General features: G+C 40.6%; 1 protein-coding gene across 1 annotated transcript in view; it reads left to right on the forward strand.

The window, feature by feature from the left end:
- Positions 1-7,011: 7,011 nt before the first annotated feature.
- Positions 7,012-27,502, forward strand: part of LOC124282267 (cadherin EGF LAG seven-pass G-type receptor 1-like) — a 142,791-nt gene continuing 122,300 nt past the window's right edge. The window contains exon 1 of the mRNA XM_046718221.1: positions 7,012-8,208. The gene's annotated coding sequence lies outside the window, so the exon portion shown is untranslated. The remainder of the gene's footprint in view (positions 8,209-27,502) is intronic.

The raw sequence follows: 27,502 nt of genomic DNA on the forward strand, positions 1-27,502 counted from the left end.
CGGGCCTCTAATAAGCGCCGGAGGTAAAGCAGCTGTTTAAGAAATAAACTCCGGGCCTCTAACAAGCGCCGGAGGTAAAGCAGCTGTTTAAGAAACAAGCGCCGGGCCTCTAATCAGCGCCGGAGGTAAAGCAGCTGTTTAAGAAATAAGCGCCGGGCCTCTAATAAGCGCCGGGCCTCTAACAAGCATCGGAGGTAAAGCAGCTGTTTAAGAAACAAGCGCCGGGCCTCTAACAAGCGCCGGGGGTAAAGCAGCTGTTTAAAGAAATAACTCCGGGCCTCTAACAAGCGCCGGAGGTAAAGCAGCTGTTTAAGAAACAAGCGCCGGGCCTCTAATAAGCGGCGGAGGTAAAGCAGCTGTTTAAGAAATAAACTCCGGGCCTCTAACAAGCGCCGGAGGTAAAGCAGCTGTTTAAGAAATAAGCGCCGGGCCTCTAATAAGCGCCGGAGGTAAAGCAGCTGTTTAAGAAATAAGCGCCGGGCCTCTAATAAGCGCCGGAGGTAAAGCAGCTGTTTAAGAAACAAGCGCCGGGCCTCTAATAAGCGCCGGAGGTAAAGCAGCTGTTTAAGAAATAAGCGCCGGGCCCTAATAAGCGCCGGAGGGCCTCTCGGGCCTAAAGCAGCTGTTTACAAGCGCCGGAGGTAAAGCAGCTGTTTAAGAAATAAGCGCCGGGCCTCTAACAAGCGCCGGAGGTAAAAGCAGCTGTTTAAGAAATAAGCGCCGGGCCTCTAACAAGCGCCGGAGGTAAAGCAGCTGTTTAAGAAACAAGCGCCGGGCCTCTAATAAGCGCCGGAGGTAAAGCAGCTGTTTAAGAAATGCCGGGCCTCTAATAAGCGCCGGAGGTAAAGCAGCTGTTTAAGAAATAAGCGCCGGGCCTCTAATAAGCGCCGGAGGTAAAGCAGCTGTTTAAGAAATAAGCGCCGGGCCTCTAATAAGCGCCGGAGGTAAAGCAGCTGTTTAAGAAATAAGCGCCGGGCCTCTAATAAGCGCCGGAGGTAAAGCAGCTGTTTAAGAAATAAGCGCCGGGCCTCTAATAAGCGCCAGGCCTCTAACAAGAGGTAAAGCAGCTGTTTAAGAAACAAGCGCCGGGCCTCTAATAAGCGCGGAGGTAAAGCAGCTGTTTAAAGAAATAAGCGCCGGGCCTCTAATAAGCGCCGGAGGTAAAGCAGCTGTTTAAGAAATAAGCGCCGGGCCTCTAATAAGCGCCGGAGGTAAAGCAGCTGTTTAAGAAATAAACGCCGGGCCTCTAATAAGCGCCGGAGGTAAAGCAGCTGTTTAAGAAATAAGCGCCGGGCCTCTAATAAGCGCCGGAGGTAAAGCAGCTGTTTAAGAAATAAGCGCCGGGCCTCTAATAAGCGCCGGAGGTAAAGCAGCTGTTTAAGAAATAAGCGCCGGGCCTCTAATAAGCGCCGGAGGTAAAGCAGCTGTTTAAGAAATAAGCGCCGGGCCTCTAATAAGCGCCGGAGGTAAAGCAGCTGTTTAAGAAATAAGCGCCGGGCCTCTAATAAGCGCCGGAGGTAAAGCAGCTGTTTAAGAAATAAGCGCCGGGCCTCTAATAAGCGCCGGAGGTAAAGCAGCTGTTTAAGAAATAAGCGCCGGGCCTCTAATAAGCGCCGGAGGTAAAGCAGCTGTTTAAGAAATAAACGCCGGGCCTCTAATAAGCGCCGGAGGTAAAGCAGCTGTTTAAGAAATAAGCGCCGGGCCTCTAATAAGCGCCGGAGGTAAAGCAGCTGTTTAAGAAATAAGCGCCGGGCCTCTAATAAGCGCCGGAGGTAAAGCAGCTGTTTAAGAAATAAGCGCCGGGCCTCTAATAAGCGCCGGAGGTAAAGCAGCTGTTTAAGAAATAAGCGCCGGGCCTCTAATAAGCGCCGGAGGTAAAGCAGCTGTTTAAGAAATAAAGCGCCGGGCCTCTAATAAGCGCCGGAGGTAAAGCAGCTGTTTAAGAAATAAGCGCCGGGCCTCTAATAAGCGCCGGAGGTAAAGCAGCTGTTTAAGAAATAAGCGCCGGGCCTCTAATAAGCGCCGGAGGTAAAGCAGCTGTTTAAGAAATAAGCGCCGGGCCTCTAATAAGCGCCGGAGGTAAAGCAGCTGTTTAAGAAATAAGCGCCGGGCCTCTAATAAGCGCCGGAGGTAAAGCAGCTGTTTAAGAAACAAGCGCCGGGCCTCTAATAAGCGCCGGGGTAAAGCAGCTGTTTTAAGAAATAAGCGCCGGGCCTCTAATAAGCGCCGGAGGTAAAGCAGCTGTTTAAGAAATAAGCGCCGGGCCTCTAATAAGCGCCGGAGGTAAAGCAGCTGTTTAAGAAATAAGCGCCGGGCCTCTAATAAGCGCCGGAGGTAAAGCAGCTGTTTAAGAAATAAGCGCCGGGCCTCTAATAAGCGCCGGAGGTAAAGCAGCTGTTTAAGAAATAAAGCGCCGGGCCTCTAATAAGCGCCGGAGGTAAAGCAGCTGTTTAAGAAATAAGCGCCGGGCCTCTAATAAGCGCCGGAGGTAAAGCAGCTGTTTAAGAAATAAGCGCCGGGCCTCTAATAATAAGCGCCGGAGGTAAAGCAGCTGTTTAAGAAACAAGCGCCGGGCCTCTAATAAGCGCCGGAGGTAAAGCAGCTGTTTAAGAAATAAGCGCCGGGCCTCTAATAAGCGCCGGAGGTAAAGCAGCTGTTTAAGAAACAAGCGCCGGGCCTCTAATAAGCGGCGGAGGTAAAGCAGCTGTTTAAGAAATAAACCCCGGGCCTCTAACAAGCGCCGGAGGTAAAGCAGCTGTTTAAGAAATAAACGCCGGGCCTCTAATAAGCGCAGGGCACGTGCTTTTTTAACAAATGCATTCTCCCTTGATCCAAAAATAGATTTATTAAGGAATGGTCCCTTTAGTCCCCGTCGCTAATTTTGACGTAACGCTAACAATTATTTACACCCAGTGAGCACAATAAGCACCGGACCTCCAATAAGCACCGGGTCTGGAAGTCCGTTGGAAAAATAAGCTCCCGCACGCTTATTAGAGGAGATACGGTAACTGAAATAACGTTCAAATCGGAGTCAAACCCAACTCACTCACTCAACAAATACGACCACTCACCTACATATCACTTCACCCCCTCCCTAAACTCCGGGGCGACGTTACAACACCAATCACAGTTAACTCCACGGCCGATTTCAACAGAATTACTCCATGTAGTTTTAAGCCCCACGTCCTCACAGCGTGGACGTCGCCAGTTCCGATGTTGATACCCATGTAATCTCCACATTATTCCAAAATCGATACGCTGCTGAAAATACCCACCTACTCGACCTAAGTATAACCGCTAAGAGTCTGAAACGTTTTACATGTAATGAAATCGCAAGGACATTTCAACAATCTTCGCCCATTCCTGTTTATGGGTGTAGATACCTCTTGACGTAGGAGGCATTCTTACCTGAAGAATATAAGATACGCATCCCTGTTGCGTGGTTGGAGTAAAGTGATGCCCGTTATGTTTGTACAAGCCACTGGTTCAACAGCGCCAGTTTTTTATCCATGCCACGCGTTGTAGATCCATCGCTTCTCCAAGACATAGTTTAACGAAAAGGAAATTGAAAATTTTCATTAAAGAGAAGAATCAATAGACGAGCCATTAGGTGGTTGAAATGATGTAACGAAAGGTTTGAATGCTTTAAACGTTTAAATACGTTTACTACTAATAAGTGTGTGAGTTCAGGTTTACGCCGCTTTTAGCAATATTCCAGCAATATCACGGCGGAGGGCTTCACACCGTACCCGTGTGGGGAATCGAACCCGGGCCTTCGGCGTGACAAGCGAACGCCATGCGACTATTAACCACTGTGCTACCCCACCACCCCTTACTATTAATGATGCTTGTATATATATAGCATCTTCGTTGTTGCTATGTTGCTATGTATAGAGGACTAATATATCAGTTCTGATGCGTGGTGCCTGTTTTATATCCAAATCGCTGCAGCATATAACACGTATGTATATTCAGTGGTTAAATGTATATTACTGTCAGTGTCACCTTCAATGGTTTTTTCAGCAAGAGTTTTTATGTTAAGAAATTCATTCGATTTATATCCATTCCGTGGCGTACTGTCAACCGAGGTTCTGGGCATGAATGCTGCTACTGTGTACGTGGAGTCTTGAGATGGTTTTTCTATGGTTTTTGTCGCAATATACTATCGCTATCGCAATAGTTGTTTCCCCCTCAATAGTCACCCCCAGTGGCAGCCACGGGAATCCCTGACCACTGGAGTGAGGAATACAGATTGCATCTTGACTCCTCCGAGTTTCTAAAACTTGCATTCAGCCCATCTTTGAAACATTGTCCATGTGGCGTTTCTCCATTGGCAGAACACTTTCTGTTCACACAGTACTGAACGGTGTGGTGATGGCAGTCTGACGGTAAACCTTCAAGAGTCTCACGCAACAGCTTCATATGTATGCTCTCCAGAAGTATGTGTGCACACTGACACAAGACTGGGCTGATAATAATGCAGCGCCATGCGCATCCATTGTGATCAAGGAGCATGTTCAATATCCACCATATTATTTTTCTCCATCCTATTGCTATCAAGTAGAGTTACATTCGCCGCTGTATCCCTGGTCCTGCCTCTGTATCTGTGATGCTAGACACATCTTCCACACATACAGTACACGCAGACATACAAAGATACACACTCGTACACAATATAGGTACAAATAGCAAACTGTGTCAATATATGAACACATGGCAAATATTTAATTCTTTTCGTATCATTTGTCAAACGTTAAATGTGCTTGTATTGTAAATATTGGTTCAAGGGACCTTTGGTGTAGGTATTTACTATAATCAATAATATCCAACAATGTGTTATTTCCAGTGAGCCAGTATGTGTGTTCCTATCGCCGCTTATAGACATTTTCCAACAATAACACAGTTTGACAGTCGAATTGGGCTTTAGACGTTGAATATGTGAGAAATCGAACCCGGACGTTTGTCGAGACAAGCAAGCGCTTTAACCACTTTCCTAATCTACAGTTATATGCAAGGTTTTTCGGGTTGCAGGGATGGTGGGTAGCCTAGTGGTTAATTCGTTCGCTCGTCACGCTAAAGACCCGGGTTCGATTCCCCACATGGGTACAATGTATGAAGCCCAAATCCGGTGTCCCCCGCCGTGATATTGCTGGAATATTGCTAAAAGCGGCTTAAAACTGAACTCATTCAATCTTGCTTACATGTTCTTAAAATCACTGAAATAGTATAACGTGTAAGTAGAGTGGTTGAGTATATAATGTTCAGAGCCGGTTCAGCAATAGGTCTCTTATTCACCTCTTGTACTGATATGTACTGTCCATGTGTAAAAAAAAAGGGGTAGACTATTTATCTTATGCATACTGGTAGTCTTAAAGTTATAAGACCAGGGCCTCCTTTCACAAAGCACTAAGGTGATCGTAAGTCACTATGGTAACCTTAGTGCAGTGTTAAAGAATGGGAGTTAAGGTTAACCTTAGTAAAGGTTGCTTAGATTTGCTAAAGAGTGATTATGACGTATTCAGACTACAATACGGATGGCCGGGTCTCAGGCGCGTCAATTCACTGTGGAGAGTTATGTCCCTTGGACACGCCAGTAACCTATGATCTCGTGCTCGAATCCCGGTTCGACCCCACTTTGGTTCTAGGTTTGTCAGCACCATATCCCTGCCCGTTAGTTGCATCAAAGGGGAAAGAGTGTAAGATTTCATCCCTTTAGGCTTTGTCCCATCATATGACGAAAATACCGTTAAACGTTTGAGACGAGCTTTCAGGCTTTAATCCCACAGAAAAGCCGACACGCCATGGTATGGAGAGTGTGAGTGAGTTGGGTTTTACGCCCATATAATATTCCAGTAATATCACGACGGGGAACGCCAGAAATGGGCTTCACACATTGTACCCATGTGCGTACTCGAACCCGGGCTTTCGGCGTGACGAGCAATCGCTTTAACCACTAGGCTACCCTACCGCTCCCGTCATGGTATAAATTGAAAGCTCGTCAAAGCGGCGTAAAAAACATTTCACTCACTCAAGTAGGCGGCAATGGCAACAAATACGAGACCGATAGGATCCGTTGCCTCTCATTTATCTGAAATGATTACTAGTCTGCATGGTCCTTGTTTTCTTTTTGCATAGGAGCTGCTTATTGCGGATGCAGTAGTCATTAATTCAACGCTGAACATCCATCCTCATTCATTGATGCGTGTCATCAATCTTGTGGTCACCAGGATGTACGTGTGGGTGGAACGTAAGCCAGGGTTCATCTATGCTGAAACTGACAATTAGGTTAGCACTCAAAGAACTTTGTGGTTGGGGCAAGACGACTTACTGAAGATGGCAGGGCCACACCTCATATATTTTGGTTCATAATTGGTTCCAAATACGCCTTGCGTGAGGAAAAAGCATCAATTATGATCACGTGATGACGCTGTGTGACGTTCCTGACAGCGTTGGGTTGGTTGGTTTGTTGTTTAATATCCCAGCTATATGGCGGCGGATTGTAAATAATCGAGTCTGGACCAGACAAGCCAGTGATCAACAGCATGAGCATCGATTTACGCAATTGGGATACGATGACATGTATCAACCAAGTCAGCGAGCCTGACCACCCAATCCCATTAGTCGTCTTTTACGACAAGCATGGGTTACTGAAGACCAATACTAACCCGGATCTTCACGGGTTGCTGAAGACCATTTCTATCCCGGATCTTCACGGGTACCTGACAGTATGTCCTCGTACCCAGTGTGTGCCTTTGGTCAGGATACTGACCACTAACGAGCATGCACTTGGTTATAAACAGACGATCTGTGATATACCCAGAATACCGCTCCCTCCAAACTTCCTTATAAATCCTAGATCGTGACGAACATAATCAAATCCCAGTGTTCTGTAATTCTATTTCCACTGAAACAAAGAACTTTTTAAGGGCGGCAAACAAATGATATAGACAACAAATGAGATAACAAAAGCGGAAACATCTTACGATTCACGCGGCATAGAGACATTTTATCTCTTTAATGCAATATTGTTAAGTCGAAAAACGGATCTCCATTTTTTAACTTGTACATGAAAACAATTCTGTCAGACACCTCATCTTCAAACGATTCAATAAATGTGCATACTTTCGTCCCAGACAGCTCAGACACTTGAGAAAACTTTCATTTTCTCCAAATAAAAAACCCTCTTTATCTTCGCTGACAGTTTATTGAGGTAAATGTTTCTTGCTGACGGTGATTGCATTGTGGCCCCATTACAGGACATCCGAAGTGTCTGGCAGAAAAGTTGGACAAATAAAGATTAAACAACCAATAAATAAAAACTGGAAAGTGACGTGCCTGTGGATGAATATGGGTGTATTTAATTAACGTTACAGTGATGCAATTACGTTCATGGATTTGCCGTTGGTGAGGAGAAAAACCCGAGAAAGTTTCAATTTGAAATTTGCAAATACGTTTTCTAGCAGAGGGAATATGTCACAAGGCATCGGCAAGGCAATAAATGTCGCCCCAAGATGGCGTAAAGTTGATGATCCGTCCCGATTTGATTAAAGTCAACTCAATTCACGCCAGTTTATTGAGAAGCAGATTCCATTGCCGATAGTACCATACTATACTGAAGGCCGGGTCCATTCATTCAGCCGGGTGATGCAGGCTGTATAATCGATCAGACAGACATTGGTTATAAAGGCTTGGCCGGTATCATGGAGCTGGTCATTCGATATAAGACTTTGGCCGAGGGAAGATGCTAGTTGGGAGATTCCACTGAGCCAGTAGGTTGGTTAACTAATAATTGATTGGGTTGTGCCACTGTGGAAATCTTGAGGGAAGATAGATTATTGATTTTGGTTGGAGTAAGCGTCTTCTATCCTCAAGACTGTATGGCTAGCTGATGGAGAGCGCGAGACAAGGACGGGGAACGTGGTCGAAGGACCAGTCTGAATCAATCTGTTGGGCCACGGCGACGGGTCCACTGCTGTTTGAGAGAGTACTGTGGATGTGAGCATGGTCATGAGCCACGAGCCGTCCGCTGTAGCGAGTCGATTCCAGTCCCCGTAAACTCTATTACAGTCAGATAGCCAGAACTGAAAACCTCGATGTAGAGGTGCGATTACGTTGTGCGCGTGGCTTGCTCGTGACAAGCAGACGACCGTTTGTGTATCGCACAGTACAGAACCCAGCTGGCCAACAGACGTAACTGGTGCTTATTAGGTAAGTATCAGCACTGTAGATATCTATTTTGCAACATTTTCACAGAGTTTTACCGGTATTCATGAAACGGAAGTCGTCTGCGCTGGGTCTAGCAGACGACAACGTGATGGTGGGAGACGGGTTGGTGAAATGAATGGCATCGCTCCTTTTATCCATTTAAAACCAAAGAAATCGTGTCACAGTGTGTCTCCGAAACGTGTGAATTGCTTGCCTGAGATGACCACGGGCATTGAACGTCTCACAGAGCACTGGCTCCAAAAGCTGGCGATAATGCGACTTCCTGAGTTCATTAGTGCACAAACCGATCATGCGAATACGTAATGCGATGTGATATCGCTAGGTGTTTTCTCCTCCTCTGTGACACTATAAATACAAACACTGATCCACGCAGACAATCCCGCCAACCGTGAATACCCCATCCCAATAACTGTTACAATAGATAGTACCATTATCCCCTACCATAGGCAAGGTGGTCCAGACTCACGGCCTATGTTGATGTCAACACAGCTTAGTTAATAGGTACATAACCCCGGTTTATTTGCCTGTGCTCGTGTTCAGATTATTGATTCGCCGCGTTTGGAATTACATCAGGATCCATGTGGATTTAGTAGCGCCACATTCAATCAAACACATGTGTTGGGTGCAATGAATCCATCTAGGATAGAATAAACGCTACAATAGACTAGTTTCCATACGGCCAGGTTCTCGTAGAGCGAAGGATGGGGCATTGTGGCTGTGTGTGTTCTTCCGGCTTGGCTGACTACTCTTTTGGAACGAGTTTTCAGTTCATTCTCCTTTTTAAGGTTAAAAGGATATAACTAGCTCCATGGAAGAACGACTTAAAAGCATCATGTAACAGTCTCGGCAGAGGAAGCCACGTCAATGGTTGAGCTGAGGCACTGCTGTGACATGACTCCTTATGCATCCTAATGGGTTTCTCTGATAATGGCTTACATTTGTATTATTACTTCTATGTTGGTTCAGCCTGTGTCACAAAACCATTTCACAGAACATAGACATGCGATATCACGTATCACGGGAGTGTTCTCGTTGAAATCTTGCATCTTTTTAGAGCTGTGTCGCAAACCATTTGAGGATTCTAGAGATATGTTATCAAGTGAAACAAATGCAAATTCCGAAACCTCTTTCAAGGGTTTTTGCACACCAGTTTGTAGAACTATACTGATACGTTTTGTGGTATAATTTTCATGTTATTTATAGACTTATTTTAAGCTGCGTTACTATCTATTTTACAGATGTATACTGATATGTTATCAAGTATGCATGTTGTCTATAAACCAGGTATTTTCTTTCAAGCTGTGTTACAAACCATTTTAATATACAAATGTGTCATATAAAATACTATGCACGTTCTCTTTAAACAATTTATCTTCATTTCTTACAAACGTTTATATACTAATGATTTTACCAGGCTTAAGTACGTGATGAAAAACATCAACACCTTCATATACATGTAAACTCAGTAAAACACTTGCATATATTGCGTGTTTGGGAAACAGGAACAATTCACCTAATGCATTTGGTGTGTCTACAATTGAATTGATAAAGTAATACGGTAAAACGGTAAATCTCCCAAAATAATGGTACCAAGTGTTCGCGAATAGGCGAGCGTGTCGTGCCTCACCCGTGGCACCATCACAAACACATGCAAAGGCAGATCAACTATTCCCCAAGAAAATCACTGGAAATTCCGATGCAAGTCTAAATAGGCTTTTTCAAGAACAAAAACTCTAGGATAGCCATACAGTAATTTCATCAATTATCTTCATGTATATCAAACGAGCAAAACACATGCCACCGACTAATGAAATATTCCAATTCCTTTCCCAATTCCACCTTCACGAACGCTACTTCAGCTGTGATACTCTGTCACACGCATGGTACCCATAGTGCTTTGTGACAGGACAATAGCTTCATCACTAATAAACCAAGGATGCAGCTGCCCATTAGCCCAGGTACATTTATCAGACCAACGTCAGATTATAATCACTGGCAATATCGTGTCTCCTGTTGGTTTCGGTGTTTCAGCTTCAACAGCAATATATCATCACATTGTTGTGCTGTTATCCCACTTTTACCAATTCCCGCTCGTCATTTATAAAGTTCTTTGTCATTGTGTTTTAATGAACTTTTGGATTTGTTATTAATTAAAGCTTCCAATTCCCCTGGAATGTATTACATGGGGAAATGGCAAGCGGTTTTGTCGTGCGATGTAAAGTGTGTTACAGTTGGTGTTTTGCAGTAAGATTGTACTTCTCGGTGATGATACGAACGGATCGAACTTCATTGTTACATAAGAAATATATATAAACATTTGCTGTGTACTTATTTAGAAACTGTATATACATATGTACCTAAGTACAATTTCAGATTTTTTTTAGCTATGGCAAAGTGGGGTTGTTTAGTTTATGGATTCAAATATATCAAATGTGTGTTTTTGATATCATAGCATACGTAATAGACATCATATTTTTACATGAGTGAATATCGAGGTAAAAAACACAGAAATAGGATCAAATTGTATCAGTCACTATACCATCCAAACATTTGTAAATCTGAAAATGCCTACACTGCTGGGATACTTTATTACAATCAAACAAGAACTACCGGGGATATTTTCAAATAACGGCATCTGATGGGCATTCACCCTTCCTAATGTCCCACTGATTAGGTTGAAGAAATTCTGCCAAGGTGGACAGTAGCCAAGTCCCCGTGTCCTGCACGGTCGATGGAGCAGGGTCTGACCTGTTTGCAGCTAGGTTTCGTAATTAGACCGTTGGCTGGAAACATTAATCGCTCTGCATCAGTGGCCCTTTAACCGTTGTGATATGAAATAAACTACAACATGTAGCTAAGTAATCATAGAAAAAGAGATAATATACTACTCACACTTTGCTAAAGATCACAAATCTTCCCAACTTTACTTAAAGATAGATTTATAATTTGAAATGGTATCCCTTTAAAACTGGATAAATAATAATATGGTAATCCCTCTGTAGGCAAACAGCCACTTTACTCTAACCTTTTGCACTTGATGTATGAGTAACCATAAAAATGGTTTTCATGCCACCTATAAACCATTTTGCACATCATGGAACGAGTCATTGACAAGTTCACAACACCTGTCAATAGCAGGTATGGGATCCACAAAATGCAGTGACATACTGAAACCTAGGATCCATGCATACAATAAGCTTAGACATTTAAACCAACTTAGACCTCACATCATAGTTTTCTGTTGACTCCATGATTTGATCCTTAGCAAAGTGTGAATAGTATACATATAGAACCTGTTTGTTGACCACTTGCCCGATCTGTAAGCATGTGTAATCTTACTGCTACTTAACTGATTCAATAACGACGATAGTGGGGCGGAAATGGATGTCGGTTTTACTTTAGAACAGTGTCAGTTAATAATTGTGATACAGTTCCAAACTGTGGACTTACTGGACGTAAAGGTGTAAAGATAGTTAGTGAGTTTGGTTTTGCGCCGCTTTTAGCAATTGTCCAACAACATCACGGCGGAGGACTCCAGAAATGGGCTTCACACATTGTAACCATGTGGGAATCGAACCCGGCGTGACGAGCGAACGCTTTAACCATTAGGCTACCCAGCCGCCCCTAAGACTGAAGAAGTGAATAGGTGTTTAAGGCTGTTCTTATTAACCAGCCACGTGGGTTTGTGCGTGTGCGGGTTCGTGTGTGTGTGTGTGTGTTACTCCGAACCGACCGGACCATATTTGAACCTCTTTAGTGCCGAGCGCCAATCAGGTTCACAACAAATACCAATCATTAAATTTTAGTATGACTTGGTCGGGGATCGAACCCCAATAGATCACCACCCTCCGGGAATACCCTCTATCCACTAGACCCCGATGGTAGGCCAGTCGACTGACGTGGTAGCGCCGTAGAGCTCCACATAGAGGAATACCAAAGTTCAGAATACGGTATTGTTATCAAAACTTGAACAGCTCGCTGCACGCTATTAACTAAGTAAGAATAGCACAGCACCATACAACAGTTCTAACAGACTTGCAAAATAACATAGCGTTGATGAGGAGCGTATTAAGAGCGTGTAACCTTTACATGTACTGCCAGTGCATCATCCTTCAACATATCAAGGAACAGTGCTTGGGTACGGTCTTCCACAACACAATGGAACAACATCCACTGTGTTTGGAGCATCCTTACAGCAGCAGGGCGTAGAAGAAGTCAAACACGATGAGAAAAAGATCAATGCAGCCAACAGTGATATCAAAGTTTCAGGACCAGATTTAGCTCCGTATTGTCGAACAACTTAAAAAAAGTTTGTACTCATTATAGACATGATATATATAAAATCATAATCGATTTTTGAGTGGATGTAACGGTATTTTGAGATGTCTGTGCTGTGTCTAATGTTAAATTGCAACCAATCTCAGTGTTAGTAGACAAGTGTGATCTCGGGATAAAATGATAGAAAACACCATTGAGAGGATGTGACATTTTCCAAGTGCCCAGACGACGGTTTTACGGATGCTGGGCTTAAAGAGTAAAGAGACGTCCAAAGAGCCAGAACATACCGTTAATCGGAAACGATCTTCACACGCACTGCGTGGCATTGGGGAAATGTGAAAGAAAATACCAGTCTGGATTTTTTAATCCTTATTTTTGAAAATACTAAGGTATCGGGATTTATGTACTGTCCACACATAGAAGTGTTTGTATTTTAGTTTTGAATGGTTTGTTAGGGAGTCAATTTATATAGCGTCTATGCGTGGTTGTCTGAACCGCGTTGGCCTGAAATAGGGGACTTGGGTATTCTGAAGGTACAGAGAAATTGCATTTAAATTTCCTTAAGCTTGCCCCCGGACTAACTCTTTAAAACACAACTTCTTGGTGTATGGTAAACTGGGGACAGAACCTCTTCATATCCAAATATGAAAGAGAATGACCAAGATCTAGCTTTATGTTGCAATAGGAGGTAACACGAAAGAAAGGTCAAACGTATTACTCAATTTAATTACGGCTGATCGTAACGCAGTCTCGATCGTTTAACCTTTTCTAAACTGTATTCGCGACCGAAGTATTTCGCGCTTCTCAGTATTCTAATAACGATTGGATTGCCTAAGAGTCCTAAAAAATATACCTCATCAAAAATATAGAAGTGACGTTTTAGCAAGTTCGAAAGGTAATCACTATCACTTTGCTCGACAGCTTCCTTCCCTCATCAAATATTTACTGTGCCCGTGAGCAGTTTCTTACCCTATTTTAAAATACATGACTAATATTCATAATCACCCTATTGAAACAGGCCGCTGGCAGGAGATATCAAGAGAACATAGAACTTGTATATTTTGTAAATCATCAGCTGTTGCTGACGATTTGGATTATATGTTTCGTTTCGAGATGTTCAAAGAGGATAGAAATTTGGACATATGTGATAAGTAAGTATATTGACATATCATGCTGTTGTCTTTCCAAAGGATATTTGGTACATCTAGTTTGAAACAGTTGATCACTCTCTCTTTGTTTGTACCAATTTATAGGCACCTTGTTGTCAATATAGTATGTGACATTTGTAATACATTGCTCTTGTTCCTCCAGTGGGGGAGTATGGTGAAGGTTTTAAGGATCTGAAACAACGTACCTCTGATTGTTTTACATTAGAAGTGATATCAGGTAGATTCACAGGACCACGGGGTATTATGTTGAAGATTCTTGATAGTTGAATATTCCTGTGTTTGAGATCTGAGTGTAGATTTGACAGGTGGCAGAGTAGCCTACTGGTTTAAGCGTTCGGTCATAAAGCCGAATTTGATTCCTAACACGAGCCCAACCTGTTAAGCCAGTTTCTGAATGTATGTTTCCTTGAATATTGCTGGAATATCATATTATAAATAACTCACTCATTAATCACTTAATTTTTAACCAAGCAAAATTATCTTCCTAACACAATCAGTTATATTTAATTAGCGTCATCAGGTAAATTATGACTGAATATATTTCGACGCTTTGCATACCACTTACTAAATATGTCTTGTATTGTGAAACTGCGTGGGGGTTTCAGTTTGCTGAAGGGATCGGACTCAACATCAATACAAACAGCATCGACTGAACTTTAGATAATAGTGAGTATTAGCCGAGTGTGCTTCCATGTCGTAAACGTCAGGTATTATAGATTAAGATTTCATATTCGAACCTTTCGCGAATATTAGCTATATTTTTATAACTAAAATATTATATTTACAATATGGAATGACACGAGGATGATAATCTCTTCGTCCTATATGTGTTTCTAAAAATAATCGATGTTGTAAGAAGTAATTTCAATCAGTGAAGTGGTTAAAGAAATCGCATATGATGCAATATTTTAGTTAAATTTATTATAAAGCCAATGATTTTCAGCCTTGTTTTGCTTCGTGTTTCGGAATCACGGCAAACCCTCAATCTACGGATACTGGGAACGTTAGCCAAGAGTTAGTCCAGAAAGACGGCATCCCATTGGAGTATGGGTTGATGTTATGCCTCATTTGCACATTTGCATATTCGCGATAACATGGGGTTTTATTCTAAGATTTATAAAATTTTAAAGATTTCAAATTATATCTAAGATCGAACCGAGTTGTATCTTGTTTTCTTTAAAGAAAGAGCCCATGGAAAAAGAAAACAGAAAGTTCAAGAAGAAATACTAATGAATCACCGAGAGATAGTATGTCTGGTCTATTCTGCTTTGACCACTATTTCAGTTATATACCGGCTTGTCAGCTTTAGCTCGAAGGGATGCAGATCTTAGACTTTTACCGTTTTGTGGAAACCCACAAGCATGGTGTTGATCAACCAAGAATAATCATGGAGATTCTGGGAAACGAACCCACGGTCACAGGTTTTCGACCGCCCAAGGGACGCAACTCTACACAGCGAATTGCGGCCATCTTGCCCATGAATCACTTTGAAGCCATCTTTCGCCTTCTCCCTGTAGCCTTTTCACCATTATTTCCACTTATCGTACATATTCAGTCATAGTAAGTGACGTGGCCAGGAGACATTGTAATGCCATGGTATATTGAGGTAAAATTACAACGATAAAAGTACTCAGTCTGAAAATATCGTATTTGCCTATTTCTACTTACAGAATTATAAAATTACTTTTTAAAACTTGTATTTGCATGAAATGTTAGGTGTTTCATTCAAAATAAGTGCAGTGGTGCAGTGGGCAGCCCAGTAGTTAAAGCATTGCCTCGTCACGACGAAGGCCCGGGTTTGATTCTCTGTCCATCCTGGGTACAATATGTGAAGCCCATTGATGGGGCCCCCACCGTGATATTACTGGGAGCGGCGTAAAGCTAAACTTACTCACTCATTCAAAATAGTCAATAATTAGACAGTGTTCAGTGTGGTACACACCACCAACCACTACAATGACTAGTGTAGAACATTAATATGAGGCCTTCATAGGGCAATGCTGTGGTGCTACCGTTAACTGTCGAAGTTTGTTACGGTTTCAGTGCCTCAAACTTTAGGTCAGAAGGTTAATAAATTAGAATATTGTTTTGAAATTATCAAATAGTTCCATTTCCTCAAAATGTTAAGTAGGTATTGGAAAGGGTGTGGTAGTATTAAAGATATATTTTCAACAGCTTTTAAATATATTTTAAATGATATGTTTATCTCCATAGGAACAGTGAATTGTTTGGTGTGTTTTTTTCATTTCGGTTTGTTTAAAGGCAGCTGTCGCATGGCTGGAGTACTGCTCTGCTGCGTCAGGACAAAAATACTTCCCTTTGGGGAAAGTATGTGAATTGCTGGTGCTATGGGTAGCGCAGGACATACTAACCCTTTTCGCGAACACCTGGTGTCGTCACTGATTTTCTGAAGAATATTTTCACAGCTATTTTTCCTTAGGAAAACGGATTTTATTTTCAAGGATACCCAAGACTGGCTATTTACACTGACATTCTGTATTTAGAGTTGTAAACCAAGTTTTTAAAACACTGTGGCCTTAAGAGGTGGAACAAATTAGGAAGTTGGGTATGAGTAATGGAGTTAAGCTTAGCCTGTTAATATTGCATGTAACACGTCACATCCATATTTCAAACTGTCATGCTTGACGGAATACTGTAACTATATTCGGCTTTGGTGGTGGCAAGCTAATACGTACATATTTCAAATGAAAAAGTAAACATCACAATTTAGTTTGCTATGTTGAACCTGTCAGAGGAAATACGCGATGCATCCTTTTTTCAGCGTATTTTTTCGATAAATGAAATACTTTGTGTCATTTATTCCATTCAATCAAGACAACTGATTTTATGAGTCGGCTGATGACGAATAAATAAAAAGTACAACACATTGTCCATAATAATGAAAAATCTCTGCCGAAATAGAAGTCCATTGTAGTCATTCTGGCCAAGTCTTATTCATTCGTTGTCCACTGGCTATCATACCTGGCGTTTGCAACATGGTGAGCGTACCCTGTCCTACCTGTTGCACCCGTCACAAACACGCGCAAGGGCAAGTCAAGTGTTCAGCAGAACCAGCTCGGAATCATCTCGTACAAGTCCATGTAGGGAATAGCATCGGATCGTTTGGCCATCGATCCTTTGAATTTGCAATTTTCCTCCAATGTTGGAAACGAGATCAAATAACTTTTGAACGAGAGTCATATGACACTTTCTGAAATGAGGAAATGCTCATTTTTCCATAAGTAATACATGCTCTAATCCCTACCCTTTACACGATGACGCAAACGCTCAGAACGAGTGATATCAGATGACATTGGTTTAACTATATGTATGTTACAGGGAATGTGTGAAACCAGGGATTTCACGTAATCCCTGAAAGAGTCAGTGATTTCATGAAATCCCTGTGACCCCCAGGGATTTCATGTATTCCCTAAAATTTCCAGGGATTTCATGAAATTACTGAAAGGGCTGTAAGCCCTTATTGAAATAGAGAACACCAAATTTATAATGCGAGTACAGAGTATATCCTGATAAAATTCTTTGTTGGTACAAGATAGCCTGTTATCATACAAGCTATTACACTTCAGTTGCACATTAAAACATTTACAACGTATCGATTTACAATGGTTATGACAACGGTTACATTTCTGGAAACCCTGACCACCACAATTCGACTCGAAAATCACAGCTGTATGGAGAAACAGTCGATTGTCACATTATATGTAGAAAGAAGACTTTTTCAACACACCCAGATTTTGAATAAAACATCTAAAAGACTTGTACATTTACATAAAAGTTGCAATGGCTCATCAGCATACAAAGGACAACGCAATAAAACATGACACTCATCTTCAATAAAATCTTTACAGTTTCGATTCTAAGCGGCGTTACCGCACATCTAAACAAATCTAGTGCTTTTCTCATAGAGCGAGACATTACAATTAACATAAAAATCACTGCAAATATCCAACTTTAAAGTACAGTACGTGTGTAACTTATTACCTCCCCTACCAGTTAAACTACCAACTTGTAAAAAGGTGCTGTTTCCATTTAAAACGAAATCGCTAAAAACAACCTCTGTAATTTTTGAAACTACAAAAGGAATATTGATACACAACGTTGGTATCGTTATATCAACACCCAACGACAAATTATTAATCATAACAATTAGATGCACTAGTGTAATGCCGCGATATGACATTGGGTCTCTCGGGTTGTCAGGTCCAGACTTAGGTGTAGGGGTAATGATCCCCTGGCCCAGTTGGAGGGTACATGACCAGTCTCATAACATATAGAAACAGTTTATGAAGATAATCTAAACAGATGTCATTTGTTAAAACATCAACTGGAATATTATTGGTGATTTCCCCCTCTTAGCTTGACTTAGTGTCATCAGTAAATAGTCAAAGTTTTTAACTCCTAAGACCTAAGGGATGAAATGAGACTCAACAGTAAAGTTTAAAGCTATACAAACATTAACTTCACACATTCACTGATATCCTAACAGGGAATGTGTGTAATGGAACACCATGAAAATCAGTAATTTCATGAAATCCCTTGAAATTTTAGGGAATACATGAAAACCCTGGGGGTCACAGTGAATTCACGAAATCACTGAATCTCTCAGGGATTACGTGAAATCCCTGGTTTCACACATTCACACATTCCCTGTAACATGTATACCATTTTTCACTACACGGAAATGACGAATGGAAAGTGTTCCGATTTTAATCCAGTGTTTAAAATTTGTTTCAGTGTCTAGAGATGTTATCAAGTCAAGATGTATCATAATTGCAAATTTGAATTCAAACCAGTGTAAGTACTTGGAGATCTCCGCCTTCCTGTCGGCATGATCGACATGACACACCACCGCCTGAAGTGGTTTTCAGCTACGCATACACCATAACGTTGTGACTGCAACGTGTTTTTTAAGCAATTGATCTGAAACTTTAAAAAAACACTTGAAAAGACTTCTCTTTTTCAAATGAATTTTAATCACTGAAAAAATGCGCCTGCGCAACTGCACGTCATCCAACTGATGTGCATTACATAACATACATTTAAGTTACATGTTAATTTCAGTATAACGTGCTGGAAGGACATTATCTTGAGTAGCATGTCTATCACATGCCATGTTAAGTTGTTTAATGTGGATAGGAAAATCATTTAAAAAAACAAGAAGTCCTCCTGGTCTACATCATCTCAATATTCAGCTTCACGCGTTCATCTAAGAAATCCTCTTCTGTATCCCACGTCTCGGGTTCAGTATGCGGGGATCCACATGCCTTCAGAATTTGTGTCATTTCTATGTTAATACGTGTCCATTTCCTAAAGATCAATAGTGAAGCTGTCAATAACAATGTCATTTGCATGTACATTACATTGTCCTTACACCTTTCACTATTACCCATATCACTTTGTATGTTATAATATAGTCGCAGAGGTATGACTAGTCTCCGATAAAATCTCCAAGTAAGCAATTATCATCGGCACTGACATGTCATGTTTTATTCATGAACAATCTGGGCATTGTCAATTCTCAATTGAATCAATCCCAACATCTTCAGACGTAGCAGAAGAGATCAAATAAGATAACGACGGAGTAATTAGTACAATATTTGTCCAACAAAAAATCATTTTCTGCACATGTATTGAAAATACACTGATTACTATTAAGATGATAAAGCCCTCCATGGACTCTTTCATATGCTCCCACAGTGATTGATGAATCTCTGGATCTGGTTGGAACCGTCGCTTTCTGAACACAAGGATATCAGAACAGATTCATCCGTTCTGTGAGAGTATTGCCCTAAATATTCTTTGATTCGGGATGCTATGAGAACATTTTACCTTATGAAAACATAAATATAATTTATACATATATTTACTTTATGAATCTATTTACACATATATTTTTGTAATAAGCATCAATTTTGGTTTCATCTACGTCCGACGTTATCGTGTCTATGATTTTCTACCTTATTGAAAGTGTATGGTTTCCTTAAGTATGATGATTTGGTGAACGTACAGAAGAATTCTTTAATTAACGATTTGTTTTTGAATAAATTGACTAGAATTAATACCATTTGTTAATTTTACGAAAGAAATTGACTAACACGAGAACTGTCCAAAAAACGTATACATGTACATCCATATTTGGCTAAAAATGAAACAAAACAAGAAACGGTTATTCCATAGTGACGTATTTGAAACTGGTATCGTAGTTGTGTTTTGGACTGTACATTTCAGCCTAGTGAGGTTTGTATTTTTTTCGTCCAATCCAATTTCAAAGTGTATACTTCCTTTATTCCCGGGAGGGGCAGCCTAGTGATTAATGCGTTCGCTCGTCACGCCGAAGACCCGGGTTCGATTGCCCACATGGATACAACATGTGAAGCCCATTTCTGGTGTACCCTGCTATGATATTGCTGGAATATTGCTAAAAGCGGCGTAAAACTAACTCACTCACTCCTTATTCCCTGCAGTGTATATACCTTTACATCTACAAGTTGTTTTTCATCTATATGCATGAAGGAAATGATGCGCATTTCATGAAGTATGTCTTTTGTAAAGTTATCCCTTTTCTGCAATGAAAATACTAATATCAAATATTTTGGTTTGCTTTGTCGTAATATTACATACAGGGTTGACGTATAATGCTGCCTTAACGTTGTATATATAAATTTACAAGCATCAAAGTAATCCCAAACGTCTGTTTGGACGTCTCTTTCTAGTCAGTTTGCCTTGTAACATACATATAGAACTACTATACTCCCTAAAATGTATACGGATGCTGTTTATTATACTGTTATTGTCCTCCGATGTCATAGCTATAAATAAATTACGTCCAGGTTGAAATAACATGAATAAAAACATATTCATTCGTAGATAAAATGCAATGCAAAGCAGAGGAGGTTCTTATTTAGACGAGGCAATGCAATGTTTCCGCTCTTGGGGCTTGTGGTACATGCATTTGGAGGGCCTTAGTCGGGTTGGTTACTGAAGATAATAATGCTCTCATGGAGCCAATTAATCAATGAGTGTTTTTTCCCTCTTGGTTTAGAAAGAAATGGGTGGACTCATCAATCAAACTGTCCTCGGTGGCATTCTCAGCTTAAATGAGATCAAACTGACACCAGCACACAGAAAATACCCTGCATGTTTTACAATGATTTACAATGAGTTTGAGACGTACTGTTTGCGAGAAGGTTGAGAGAGAGTACTGGTTTTCCTCCGTTATATAACGGTAGTTTTGAATTAATATTTCTAATAACATGTGTCATATGAAATTGATTTTCAGTGGACTCTCCTTATTTCGTAGTTGAAGGGACAAAAAGGAAAGTTTTTCATTAAAAAACTTTATGTGATCGATGGATTCTCATTTTCCTAAAACAAGTTTATACAAAAAAGGATAATTTTTTAAGATGGTTTTGGTTAAAATGAGAGAAGACGGTATTTCCGAGACAATTCTTCTGGAAACACGTATTTTCATTTCTGGTACCATATGAAAGAACTGAAAATTTGAGAATATATTGAAACAACAACAATAATAATTTCATTCAGAAAGCTGTTCACATTTTTTCCTATTTTCATGAAATAATCATCAGTAACATATATATTTTCGCACAACACATCCTTTAATACGGACCACTCAAATTGTTCCATTGCTTAAATCCAATCATTATTCAACCTCATAACTCTGTCACACAACACATTCCATAGCTATGATTTGAGTATTTACCTCTTTGAGCCACCGCACAAATACCTTTTTAAACCTGCACATGTGAGGTAGACACAGGTCGCTTGATTTTCATATAAGGAAGTACTACGATAGGGTAAGTCATATGAAGACGCTCTTATGAAAAAAAGGAATGTCAGTTTGTTGTGACGTAAGCAGCATTTTTCACAAAACTGTATGGTGTATTTAGAAAATCAAAATGATTAATATTGGAATAATCTAACAAAAGGCCGATATAACTTTTGAAAAACTTTCGAGGCTATGTATAACTTATGTACAATCTGAAACATGTTCAAAACACTGACAAGCAAAGACCAATGATTACTCGGTCATTTTATTTTGAATATGTGAGTAAATATAGATTTACAGGAACAGGAATTCCTTCATTGTCACGTCATGTCAGCTTTATTATGAAAGAAAGCCCAAAGTGATGCCAGTCTAAGACGTGTTTCCACGAGCATAGTTATGGTTAACTTAACTAGGGCCAATAGGGGATTCGAACCCTCTGTTAAAAGCTTAAGTGACGCAAAAGTACTGAGAGTTTGCACTCAGATGAGAGGGCAACCGATGTTCGCTTTGTTTTGGTTAGTACATAGAAATACGTTCCCCGATGTTATGACGTCAGTCAATCAAAATCATTGTTTCAATGACAGCAGATGAGCCAACAATGATAAAACAACTACGTCATTGTACAATGACGTCATTGTTGTCGTGTAGTCATGTCGCCATTGTGTTGTTCAAGATGTAACAAGTTCCAACAACATGCATGGATAAGTCACTTGTAAGTTATGTCTTACCTTAAATCGTTTTTGTCAACAATCACATAGTCTTTGAATGGCATTTACAGTGGGAATTGTGGATTTCCTCAATTTACTATTACGAGGAACGAACCTGATGAAAAGTAAACATAAACTCCAAACCATTGCGTACCTCATAAAAATGTTGATTTGAATAGATTATCTCCCTGATAATATTTGTGTTATAAATGTTCAGATTCAGTTCACGAAGTTTGTCACTAAAGCTGTAGAACATCTGAGACCTGCCTTGGGACAGGCTTAGCCTTTTCGCGAACACCTGGTGTCATCACTGATTTTCGAAGACCCATTCATACCGTTTTCACAGCTGTTTTGTCCTTAACACCAAACGGAAGTTGTTTCTGAGGATAGTCAAGACTGGGTATGTATTGAACTGACGTTCTGTCTTATATCTGGGTTTCCTTCCATATCAGACACGTTAAGCCCCGGATTAGAACTGATCTTCAGTAACCCATGCTAGTCGTACGAGGCGACTTACGGGATCGGGTGGTCAGCCTCGATGATTTGGTTGATACATGTCATCGTATCCCAATTTCTTAGATCGATGCTCATGCTGTTGATCACTGGATTGTCTGGTCCAGACACGACTATTGACAGGCACCCGCCATGTAGCTGGAATATTGCTGAGTGGGGAGTAAATTCACTCACTCACTCACCTTCCATATTCAACTATCATGCAGTATTCACTGGAGTATTGTTAAACCCAGATCACGATCTCATGTTTACTTCATTTGTTTATTTGGATATGATTTAGGTATTTGATTCCCCACGACATATATAGTCAAGCGCCTTACTCGTACCTCCATTGTGATCCATGCTTTTTCTATTCATTACTCCCCACATGGGTACAATGTGTTAAGCCCATTTCTGGTGTCCCCCGCCGTGATATTGCTGGAATATAGCTAAAAGCGGCGTAAAACCAAACTCACTCACTCACTCTATTCATTACTCATGCTCGCTAGTTTCACCAACATGGAAAGTAAAACCCAGCTCACGAACTCATGTTTACGTCATTTGTAGTTAAACTATAAAAATACCTGTACATGGCATATAATTTAAGAAACTGATAAAGAAATAGATGTATGAATGACAGGCGATGTTAATTATTAATGGACTGTAATGGCGTCGTTGAAACATCTAATGCCACGTCAATCACTGCCATTTTACACCAAGTCACGTCGTTCGTTCAGACAGTATCGATGACTTTCCTTTTCCGTTCCTCTTGGGCCATCAAGAAATCTTGTCAATTACTGAGTTTCACTGACGATAAGCGACTTATAAACACCTCCCGATTTTCACGATGATAATTCACGATACGCTCTTTTGGAGTGAATATGCGTGACAGTATTCAGTATATAATTGTGATATAACAACGAAAGATAATGCCATATGGTCTTACATTCATATCTATTGTGGAACGGATCAGTTCATGGTTACTTCTGATGTGGTGGTGGTGGTGGAATTGGGTTTAACGTCGTGCTTGAGAATATTTCGCTCATATGACGACGTGCATGTGTGTGTATGTGTATGTGCGGCCGCTTGTACTAACCCAGACTTAAGCTGGTTTTATAGTGCTAGCCCACTGTGATACCATGCCGCAGTGAAGCATGAATACCCCACTCAGACACATTATACTGACTCCGAGCCGACCAGTCCTTGTTGTACCCATTAATGCCGAGCGCCAGGCAGGGACCAACAAGTACCATATTTTAACGTCTTTTGGTATGACGCAGTCGGGGATTGAACCCGCGACCTTCCGCACTCCGGGCGGACGCTCTATCCACTACACCACGGAGGCGGTCTGGTTACTTCTGATGTGATTGAATGGTGATTTACGTGTTTGGTTCTTCACAAGGGGAGGCATGTATAGTTACGTACCTTACTTGTTCCAGGATGCGCTGATCGTTTGTTTGATTGACCTACATTGTGATTTTGTTTCTTCCATTCCGTACCCAGACTCGCTGGTTTCAGCAACTGAAGATGTCTGAGACGCGCATCAATTCCTGTTTTCCTCCAATACGGAGCTGACAGGTTTGATAGAAATGAAATACTGTGCTCTCGCAACTCTGGGACTCATAGCATACTTCGATATTATAAATCAGCTTCAGTCTTATATTCAAGATCTGTGATGCTAGATGGTTTTGTATTTCGAACTTTATCCCCTATTTTCACATTAGGTCTCATTATGTTAACAGTCGTCAAAATTCACAATTTGTTTTCAAAGAGCGCCATTCATTGTGTGATAAGAGAGTCGGTAACGCCTGGACATTGTTTTAGTGACGGGTGACACCGGTAGTTCTTATTACCCCTAGTTGGTACTGATTACTACAGTACTAGTCAAATACTGCTTGTGATATAGCAGGAACAGTACACTGGAATCGCTTTAGAGATGGCAATGCTTTTGTTTGTTTGTTTTTGTTTCGTTTTTATTGTTTACCTTGTCTAACCTGACCATCAATTTCATAAAAGAACATGGTACATCTACATTTTCATCTGCCTTTTTCCCAAATGCAAATAGACCTGTTTGAACACTACTTCACTCCGAATTGTTTCTGGAATCATCCTTTTCAGTCCCCTGAGTAATTATGAGGAAATGGGCTTTTTGTATACGTAGTCATTTAAACCGGAACCTGTCTCCCTTGCCACCGTTATATCGGCGGGCGAAGTAAGTCGCCTACAGCGTGTTTGATACATACAACAGAAAGTCAATATAATCCTCCGCTATGTTCATGACAAGTGTTAAAGCACCTCTGTGTATTGGGTATTGTCCTGCACATCCTACAACACTGCATCACGCAATGTACACACAGAACGTTGTAGTCGCCCGAAACATCCGTGCTAATATATGTTCTTTATCCTCGGCTGTGTGTAAGGATCTTATCAACAGATCCAGTTGTTTCTAAAAGAGCCGGAGTTTTATGTTGTTCTTACGGATATCATTGTAAGCATTAAGCATGCATTAAATATATATGCATGGTATATTTATATTTTGTGTTTGAATGATATTTTTACATTTGAAAATGTATTATTGTATACGACTTATGAAAGCAATCCGCATAGCGGTTCATTGCTAGTTGTCAAATGATATTGCCGGAATATTGCAAATCGGGGTTCAAGCGGGTTCACAATTGACTAGGCTTAACATATGTTTATGACGGATGCCACCGGTGGGGCAGGATACGCTCACCTTGTCGCGAACACCTGACATCATCACTATTTCATAGTGATTCATAAACACTCTCTGTCATCGTATCGCATGGTGACAATCACTGCATTCTGGACTCGATTTGGTTACAAACAACAACGTACAGCTGTAATGATATGATCCAGTGACAATTGTACACTCGACTCTGATTTTAGGAGAGATTTGTTATGGACGTGGAAGGGGTTTTGTCGCTTCTAGTTACTCACTTAACTAATACGTTACACCACTGCATCACGCAATTCCATGTCGGTGTGTACGCACTAAATGTTGCAGTCGCCTGCAGCAGTCGCGCTCATATATGTGATGAATACCTAGCTCAGTGCAAGAGTCTTATTTTAAATTTAGCAGTACGCATGCTTGTGGTGTTCTTTTCTAGGAGAATCGAGTTTTTATGTAGCTCTGATGGATATCGTAGTAAACATTAAGTATGCACTCTGTATGTTGGTATTTGTTTTAGAATAGTATTGTCACAATTGAAGATATGTCAATCTTATACGACTTATGAAAGCAATCCGTCTTACTAATCATTGGCAGTCGTGAAGTGTGTACCGCCGTGATATTGCTGGAGTATTGCTAATTGAGGTAAAACGATATACTTACTCACTAAGACATTGATGTGTATCTTTAATTAATATATAATTTATACATATATTTCAGATGTCTACGTAAGGTGTAACAACAATCATACGATTAGCAATGACATGGTCACAGTTCAGAAGTCAATATTAACCTATATCACCCATCTTAGATTAACAAGACAATGGCAAGGTCATATTTCAGAAGTCTATATAAGCAATATCACCCGTCCTACATTAACAAGGCAATGACAAGGCCATAATCATGATGTCATATTTCATACATCTATGTGAGCTTAAAAACCCATCGTAAATTAACAAGAGAATCATAAGGTCAAATATATAAAACTTATAACGCATAAGAAAATAATACCCTAATATTGACGTACATGACTTAAAGTAGTGGTACTATTTGGTACACAACAAACGCTATCTCCAATGGATTTCGAGCAGCATCGATAACTGAAATGTTACGATCCCAATACATCATAGCCCAACAGACAGTTGACTTTCCTATAAATCAAGTCACATATGGAAATTGGTGTCTGAGGTAGGACTGTATTCTATGATGCAGCACATTACATCTAAGCCTTCTGAATTCACGACAACGGGAAGAGACATACCGCTAATTGGGTCTATTGACACTGTGTTCATTAACTTCATTATCGGCTTCCTTTGATCATAATGATGTGTTCATTGCTTTGATCCATCCTATGTCCAATGCCATAAAAGATTTAGCTATGACGTTAAACCTTTATGTCTTTAGCTCCACGGACCTCACTCCCAGGCTGACTAAACTTTAGCTGTTAGCTTAAACGTTTAATGGACTGTAAATGTGATTACGTTACTCAATTTATAGCCAACGTCTTCAAAAGAGAGAAGATTATTGCATATCAATATATGTCTGTAAATTAAAAAGCGATTTGCATTTTTACATGTTCCATAACCAATTGTACCATGCCTTTATCGAGATGAGGAGACAGGCACATCACTGTGATAAAGCGTCCCTAATATGATGCAGTGGTGTGGACGTGCTAGGATTATTCATGTATTCATAATAACCCAAGATTAAAGTGTCCCCAGATCTGACTCAAATACATATAAAAGCAGAAACAAATATTGACGCAAAAATGATAACATTCACGGATGACTTTATTCCTACTGTTACGGTTTCATTAACACATTACAATCATACACAAAGATGTCTTACATTCATACTTGAAGATGTAAAAGCAGTAACTGTTTTATCATTATTCATCGTTTTTTTACGTTATTCGAATTAGCTGTAGTTCGATTTTGGAGAATCGTTTTTTCATATTTTGCGCAGGCCACAACAAAGTAGATAATAGTTTGTCTGTGTGAATCACTTGATACTCGTCCCCAGAAGGGGAAATTAAATGTAAAAGTTCATTTTTAGGCTTTTGCTGTTATTGTTTCTCCTTGTTGCCTTACTTGAATTTTTACCTTGGCCAAAAATCTTAGAAATGTGCGACGTA

This window comes from Haliotis rubra, unplaced genomic scaffold, assembly GCF_003918875.1.
Source record: "Haliotis rubra isolate DU_JTF1 unplaced genomic scaffold, ASM391887v1 Scf297, whole genome shotgun sequence".
Classification (NCBI taxonomy): Eukaryota; Metazoa; Mollusca; class Gastropoda; order Lepetellida; family Haliotidae; genus Haliotis; species Haliotis rubra.